Source organism: Lipophrys pholis (genome assembly GCF_963383615.2).
Source record: "Lipophrys pholis genome assembly, chromosome: 12".
Lineage (NCBI taxonomy): Eukaryota > Metazoa > Chordata > Actinopteri > Blenniiformes > Blenniidae > Lipophrys > Lipophrys pholis.
This window is the reverse complement of record NC_137641.1, coordinates 24,922,805-24,931,888: the sequence shown is the minus strand read 5'-3', so window position 1 is coordinate 24,931,888 and position 9,084 is coordinate 24,922,805.

The following is a 9,084-nucleotide window of genomic DNA, read 5'->3' as shown; positions in this document are numbered from 1 at the left end:
AATTGGGGGTCGTGGTCCTTTCATGATGCGCAACTTTGCGAAACACTTTTTTACCTAAAAAGTGCTATATAATTAATAAATAAATAAATGATTAGTCAGCCGGTAGTTATGTCACGTTAATGTTTTTGTAATAATATGTGTGTATCTTTGCTGCGTAATGACTGGTAGTGTTATAGCTTGTTGGTTATCTCAAAAATGAACAAACTCAAGTGTATAAAATTGCAAAACTGACCCAAATCAGGCACAATTCGTATCTCAAAATAGAATGTTGTTGTGTTAAGGTTAAATAGATTATATTTAACCTTAACACACAAGTCATATACCCTTGACATGACTTGTTTGACAGATCGGGGCATTTTCTTTAAAGAATGCTGACTCTGTCAAAAGTCACTGGAAGTAGAAGATTGTTTTCAAAAACAAAGAGCCAAAATGATGCAGTTTTATAAGTAGTGCAAAGCAGAACAGCTATGCATTCTCATCATCTTTCCAAATATTCTACACAGCCAGCACACAGCTCAATGGTTAGAACAACATTTTTTATCATGTATTATGTGGCTGTCATATACTGTATTTCACAAGATTAATTTGGGAAAAACAGGAAGAAATATTAAAGTTAGCAAATATCAACAGCGAATGGATGAATTGAAAGATTATTAAAAGTTAACAATGAGGGGAACATATTCTAATTGAATGAATGAATATGGAATTTCCGATAATAGGATTGACATGTGTAGAACAAACCTGTAATTTCAGAAACTTTTCAAAAAGATCTAAATGTTGAGAACACCTTAAGTGATTATCACCAAATTTTCAACTTCATCTCAAAACTCCCACTTGATTTTCGATGCTCCTTTATATTTTAATTTGTTGTAGATTTTTAAAATTTAAATTTTTGACTGACATAACCTGAGATGAAGTTGTAATTCCAGTATTCATACCAATATAACCAAACTATTTTTCCACATTTTCGATTTTCTTGTCTAAGTAAGACAGAACTTTATCCATCATATTTCCTAAAACATTGACTGTTATGCTGCCTGCATAGATTTCTGTTGCATTTGTGTTAGAGGGCAATAATAAGATATTTTAGAAGATCACATACAGGGCAACAAAGGCACACATTGGCATGCACGCATTCACCGTTCAGTCTCATGTGAGAATTATTAGTTTACATGCAGATGGGTGAATGATATCTATGAGTTACAGATGAAAAAAAACAAAAAAAAACTCAATCTATCTCCTCTTTTATTTTCTCCATCTTCTTAGATATATACACACACACACATGCACGATGACACACAAACACACCAGTGAAGCGTTGGACCCTCATGGAGAATGATTTTGGGAGTGAATAGAGATGAAGGAGGGGATATTAAGTCACTCTATATAACATCCAGGACACAATACTGCAGTGATTGATGGGGACAAAGTGGGAACAGCAGGACAGGGGCAGTGGTGGTGGTGGTTGGGTGGTGGTGGTGGTGGTGGGGAGGTGGGGGATCAGTGGAGGCAGCAGGGGGGGGAGGAAATATGGGAGAAAGAAAGGGAGAGAAAGTCGAGGAGGGGGATTGAGAGAAAGACAGAGAAAACACATTTCAGGAAGAACCAGGTAGAGTTTGGAGTCTATTTGTATGAGTAATCAGCGCGTGCACACACACACACACACACACACACACACACACACACACACACACACACACACACACACACACACACACACACACACACACACACACACACACACACACACACACACACACACACAGGCTGCTCTCCCACTCTCTCTCTCTCTCTCTCTCTCTCTCTCTCTCTCTCTGTCAGCCGTGTTTACTCACTGATTTTCTCAACAAGACAGCCATTGACACTGGATGGATGGGGCTAATCCGACACAGAGAGGAACAGCTCTGCCGGGGTTACAGGTCTGAGATGGAGCGCCCCAGACACACTCCCCTCACCTAATCTTCCGGCAAATATTTATCACTATCAATTTGGCCTGACTCCGTGACATTAAAATACCACGTATAGATAACCTCTCGCTGGCGAATCGATCGCGGGCTCCCGCTGACTCGTTCGGCCCCGTCTCCCTGTGTAGCAGACCAGAGGATCACATGGAGAAGGTCACTTTAGTGGCACATCACACCTGATACCAAACAGGTCCTCCATGCGGCTGCAGCTGCAGTGCCCACCGAGGCCCAATATGCATGTTAATGCTGGTCTTCTAAGTCGTGGATCACCTCAGACACTAGAGCTTCTGGGGTTCCAGAGGTGGGTGGGGAAACACGGACCACCTGGCAACAAGGACAGCTTCTTTGTCATCACACTTGATTTTGAAATAAATCCAAATCTGAACTATATGACATACCATTTATCAGCTGAGCTATAAGTGAGATTGTACATTTTGTGATTGAGCATCAGCTTTAAAATGTTTAGAATGTTTATTTTCCTTCTCTTTAGATTATTTGCATAATCCAGGAATATAATATATGGTTTTTAAATTGAGGAACTTATTTTTTAAATGTTTCTTTATTTGATTATTTCACAGACTGTCGTATCTTGTTTCATTTGCATTACTAAAAAGTTATTTATCCTGGTATGGTCGCTAGAAATAGACAAACAAAGCCATGCTGGTGTAGATCATAATATTATTAGAGAGGATATTACATTATAGTTTTGTAGATTAATTGGGTTAGTCTTGACCTTGAGTGTGGAGGGCAGGTAGGACATCCTGCCTCAAAATCAGCTGAGTCTACGGTTGAAGTTGGAATGACTTGCTGTGCTGATTCTGTTCAATTGTTTTAAATTAAAAAGTACAATTAATGTGAAAGTGTTCAGAAATTACTCTTACATGGAATCAGATCAACAAAGTTATTCAAAGGTTATTATGCTACTATTTCACTAGTAGGCGGCGACCCGATTGAGATCACTTGGCTGTGTTTGGATTGAGTCAGTTCAAGGAGGAAGAGGCTTTTTGAGTTTCCCTTTCTTTGAGGTTTAAGCTTTCCCCCCATGAATCTGATAGAAAAGCTGAAATGCAACAGATTGACGCTTAAACTGATGCATGCACATCTGTCTTGCGTCACATGATTCAATATTCAGTCTGAGCACAGATGAGGTGTCACAGTCCTTAGACTGCACTGAGAAGTCACATTTCATTCATTAAAAAAAAAAACATTTATTTCTGTCCACCAACCTTTTTATTTATCTATAAATGTTGCTATGTTGAAACAACTGTGTTTATCGTGAACTTTTCAGAGCTTTACTGTGCTGTACTGTAAGTTCCTTCTTATTCCTGCGAGCAAATCAGAAATAAATGTTTTCGTCAAAATAACTGTTACGAAGCAAATGAAGAAGTCCAGATGGGTAAGCTGGTAGCGATAGAAGTTATATATGTGTAGTTTGTTGGGGGTTCAAAGTGAAAATGTCTCATTAATTACACATTAAGGTGGTAAATCTGTTCAGTTTACAGTGTCTTGAATGTAAAAGATGATATGGTCATTTGTTGCATGCATCCATGTGCTGTGGCAATAAACTTAAATGAGAGGGAGGGATTATCTACCATTGTTTGTTCTTAATGACCCCCTCCCCCCAAGTTGGTTCAGCAGGTTGAATATTTCTGGTGATACAAAACAGCCAATACCAAACACTTTCCATTTGGTCGTCATCACAGTCAAAGGTGTTTTTTCCCAACTTTATTATCATTCAGAGGAAATCACATAAAGCTTCAGACGAGAGGGCGGAAAGACAGAAGGCCAGGTGGGGGGTGGGGGGGTAGGGGGGTGAGGGTGGCGGGTGGGGGTGGCTGCCAGTGTGTGTGTGTGTGTATGTGTGTGTGTGTGTGTGTGTGTGTGTGTGTGTGTGTGTGTGTGCGTTCTGCACCATGAGATACCAGCTGATTTTCCTGCCTCCAACCTCCTCTTGCTCCTCTTCCTCTCGCTTCCCGCTAATTGACCGACGGCGTTCATGCACACATTTCTCACTAATTTCACATTTGCTATTCCAGCAGTGGCCGAGGCACGTCTCGAGGAATACATCTCACCCTCACTACACCACAGTCCATCAACGATTCCCCCCCACCTCCTCTTCTTCTCCACCTCCTCCCTCTCCTCCTCCTCCTCCTCCTACAATTCCAGTTGTAAATTAGTTGTTTTGTTTGATAATCAAATCCCTTCAATTCATTCTTGTTCTCGCTCTCTGTCGCTCACACACACATTATGTTTTTGTGTTTTTATGGGACATTGCATTGATTTACATACCTTTCCATGCAGACTTAGTCTAACCTCACTTGTAACTATCACTAAAGCCCTAACCTAATATTGCTTTTAAAACACATACCAACCTTAAAATTAATGAATTTTTCTCATGGGAAACATTAATTTCTTTTCCTTCAAGGATGCCAGGTCCCTATAACAAGGGTGTGTTAACCGATTCACAGCAGCAATAAACACAAACATATTATTTCTCTATATCTTATTTGATCATTACATTAACTTCCATTCATTTAGCATTGTTGCTTCTAAGATGACAGGCCCCTAAAACAACGGCGTGTTAACAGATTTTGGGAACCACGACATAAATAACACACAACACACATTCCGCTTCTTTACCTTATGAGAATATTCAATTGACTTCTATTCATATATTTTGTTCTTTAAAAGAATGACAGGGTGCCATCAACAGATTTCCAACACCTTAGCATCATTAAATTAAATAAATCACACACACGTGACATTTTTATATCCTTTGAAAATATTACATTGACTTAAGCTAATTTATGTTGTTTCCTCGAGGACAGAAGCCCTTGTGATGTGGGATTTCACACTAATGTAACGTTTCTGTGCCTCCTGAGGCCATTTCCTTGACTTGCCTTCATTTCTTGCACACTTACTCCAAACCATGGAAAGGCAAACTTGATCATTAAGGGCATAAAAATGTCATCCTCACAGCAGAAGGCCGAATCTTGAGAGTGCACATCCACCACAAAGATTAATGAGAAACACGGCAGCAACATTAATGCAGATGACTAATTGTATGTCTGTAATTTTAATAGTGATACATCTATCTTACATTTGTCACCTTGACATTTTCTCAGTAATACAGTAGCTTAGATACAAAGTTCAACTGGGCTCAAAATGACTATCATCCTATGAAACAATGATCTGGCTCACATGCTGCAAAGTGTGTGGAGGGGGCCAAATGTCACCTGTGGGTAGTAAGTTGTCCTTGTCTGCTAAACTCAGCCTAATCTTCATGACTCATGACTACTGTGAATGTGTAACCGCATAGCCAAGAGATGTTCAAATTATGGCCTGTGGGCAAGCTGCAGCCAATGATCCATTTTTCTTCATCAAGCACAATTTACCTTTGATTTATTGATATTGTTACGCATTAATACACTAGAGCAGGTTTGTCAAATTAATTTTAGTAGAAGGGCCACATACAGCACAGATTTATCTGCAATGAGTCATATCAGATGAGTAAAATTATTGTATAATGATGCATAAAGAGAAAAGTCCAATTGCTTTTTTGTTGCTCTCTGTTCAGGTGTTATGTCCACTTCTGTTACAAAAACACTATGGTTCGTTGACACAATAAGGTCATCTGACTGGACGGGGCCTGAATGTTTGACACCCCTACACTATAGAGGAAACTCAATATGCAACACCAACAGTTGGTGCTCTGACTCTATTGGAGATTTTTCTGTTAGTTGCCCTTCATGAAACACTTCCTTCCATAACCCTTTGTGAGATTGTAAACGTTCTGATCTTCATCTCCGCAATAAATTAGCTTGCTTTACTGACTTTTTTTTTTTTTTTTTTTTTTACAGTGCAATAGAATATATTAAAAATATGTTTTTAATTCCAGGTGGGGTTTTTTTTAATTAAGCCTTCCTTCAGACAGAGTGGTGATTTGCAGTGCGCACAATAGAAGTAAATACAGTATATACAGTTAATCTGTATGTGATTTTAGTCACAACAAAACAGTTAGGCTACACACACACACACACACACACACACACACACACACACACACACACACACACGTTTTTTTTTCCACGAGCGAGTAATTGATGTCAGGTATTTGTACCGCGTGCACGCATCCGCGCATCACGAAAATAATAAAGACTGCACGCGTGCGCGCGCACTCGGCGAGGCAAGCGCGTTCAGAAAAACTCCAAAGTCACCCAGTTTGCTCTAATCATTACAATTAGTCGTGAATTATCACCGGACTCTGACAGACGTTCCTTGTAACTCTCTTTTATTTCCACCCCGCGCTAATCAGCGGCTCTCATTACAAACGCTGATTAAACTGCAAATTACCCAGCAGCGGCCCCGTCCGCGCCGACCAGCGCCTCGCTCAATATCAATTAAGTCTAGCAGCCCGTCTGTAGTCTCACGGCGCTTCCAAATGCTTGATAGTGCCACTTATTAGTTTGGAAAACTCGGAAAATACCAATAATCAACGGCCATGAAGCTGCAGGGGAAAGAGCCCGGGGTTTTCCCACCTCTCAGATGCAATCACACCAGCTTTGGCCCCGTATAGGATTTCTCTTCTGCTGCTGCTGCTTCTTTGCATGCAGGCCTGCAGCCCACACATCCACCTTGCTTTATTCATGACTGCTGAGAGAGAAAAATATATATTAGACAAGCTCATATCTCGTGGCGTTAGAGGAATATTTCGAAATAATGACTTCCATTAATGCGTGGCAAATCTCTAATCTAACATCATTAGATCGTTCCGGTTGCAGAGAGAATGAACTGGTTCCTACCCTCTTATGTTAACCTATTTAGTCTTGGTATAATATAAATTAATAGCAACTCATTATAATTATTTGTGCAATAGAAAGGATTACCGGGTTTGCCTGTTTTTTTTTTTTTCTTTCTCATATCTCTCTCACTAATAATGTGCCTTTTGGGATGAGAATTTAAACCATTACATTGTCAGTGTGTCTGCTCAGATGTCAGCGAGAGATTAAGTGCAACACTTTAAAGCTTTTACTCTGCAAAAGGAGGAATTATTTACTGTAACCTTACAAGTTAAGACCCAATTGAAATTTTTACCAAAGGAAATTTGATTGTACACAGGCCTGACTGTCCTGGGAGCATTATTAATATTATTTAAATGAATGCATAATTTGGTGAAGCCTGAATCTCTCTTAATTACTGCATGTGAATTTAAGTTAGATTCAAATTATAAAATTGGCCAAAGAACAAATAGGACTGTGGAGCAGAAAAATGCAGCAGTGTTGTACAGAATGAACCATGTAGTATCAAAATTGCACTATATCCTCTTAAGTGTGATATTATACATTTTATATTTGGCTGGTAAATAAGTATTTACTATATATTCACTGTACTCTATATGTATATTGTGAGTTATATAATGTCTATTTACCTTGTAAAATTACAAATATTTTCAACAAATACCCTATTTTAATCCATCCTTTCGCTAATCATACAAAGAAATTACCACTCAATTGGGTGTTATGATACAAACTAAATCAGCAATGCTGCACATCCTTCATCAGAAACAAAGCCAACATACAGCATAGAGCAGGAACTATCAGGTTAGTGCTTTCAATTTGAACATATTTTGAATTTGAAGCTTGATATGTGGAAAACTGAACACCAGAATCTAAAAACAATTATGCATTGATGTGAAATTGTATTGCAATAAACAGTACCACTTGTTTTGTAATTTTGAGATTCTGGTGGTAATGACGTATTTGCTTTTTATCAGTTTATTCTGAACATCTTATGGCCAATTTAAGCACAGTTTTCATAATTGTATCACTTGGTTGAACTTTTGTCCCAGCTTTCACTGATGTTTATTAGTTACTGTTTCAAGATAAAATTGTAGTTGATTCTGACTAATGATAACAAAGGTTTAGGGCGACTTTGAATGTACATGTTGTCCCTGTAAGTGTGTGGGTTTTCTCAAGGTACTTAAATTTCCTCCCAAGCTCCAAAAATATGCAATTGAGGTTTATTGGTGCCATATACAGTTTACATTTCCAGAACAGGTTTCACAGCATGTGAAAAGGTTTAACTCTCATGATCCCACAAAGACAAGTGGTTAAAGATGCTCAAGTTGGGTTTTAAATCTGCTTCATATCACTAATAACCTGGTGTTATATGGAAAATATGTTAAAACCTTCAACATTCCTGGCCGGCAGAAGTCTGGGTTGTAAATAATGCATGTATTTTTATTTATTTTTTAGGCACTGGCTGCCTTGTAAAATACTATGAAATTGACTCCTTTTTCATAGATCACACAAATCAATATTAAATGCACAAAGATTTAAATGATATTGAATGTGCTGTCTTTATAACACAGCTTTATAGGGCATGTCAATTGTTTAACTTAAGTGATATACTGTGTAACTGAAGAAATTGGCTTATTTTGAGGTCTATGAACCTTAACTCACAAACATTGTCAAGTATCTCTTTATATGGAGTTTAATTCTTACAGAAAGTTGATCTGAAAAGCAGACTTATTGCAAATATAGTACAGCTACCTGCTAATTTAGATGTATTACAATGAATAAAATATACACAGTCTAATATTGAGATTTCAGGGGGCCATGATAAGACCTCTGCAGAACATCATTTTGAATCAGGTCAGATTGATAAAGAGGAATGTGTTAAAGTATTAGTATTAACACTCAGGAGCATCCCATGCTCACATTATTGTGCTTCAATTATTGTTGACATGTTTGCTGTTCTTGACCAAAGCATGTTGTGTTTCTGAAGACTGGCCGACACAACCAAATGTCCAAAAAGGTTTTGGACAACGTGTAAAATGTAAATAAAAAAGCATGCAGCGACTGATATAATATTACAATTTAACATAGAAACCATCCTGGATTTGGTCATTTTGAATTTGATGGGTCTGAAACATTTCAAAGTGTGATGGATAGTCAAAATCTAAACAAACTAGAATGAGCACTCAGTAGAGTGCATACCTTCGTCCACGCCATATTGTTTTTGCAGAACCAAGTTAGCCGTTAGCTCATATCGATGCTAACTGGCCTGTCAGGTAGCAAGATCATTGTGTGAAACACTGAGCAGGGAGCGTCTCCATGGC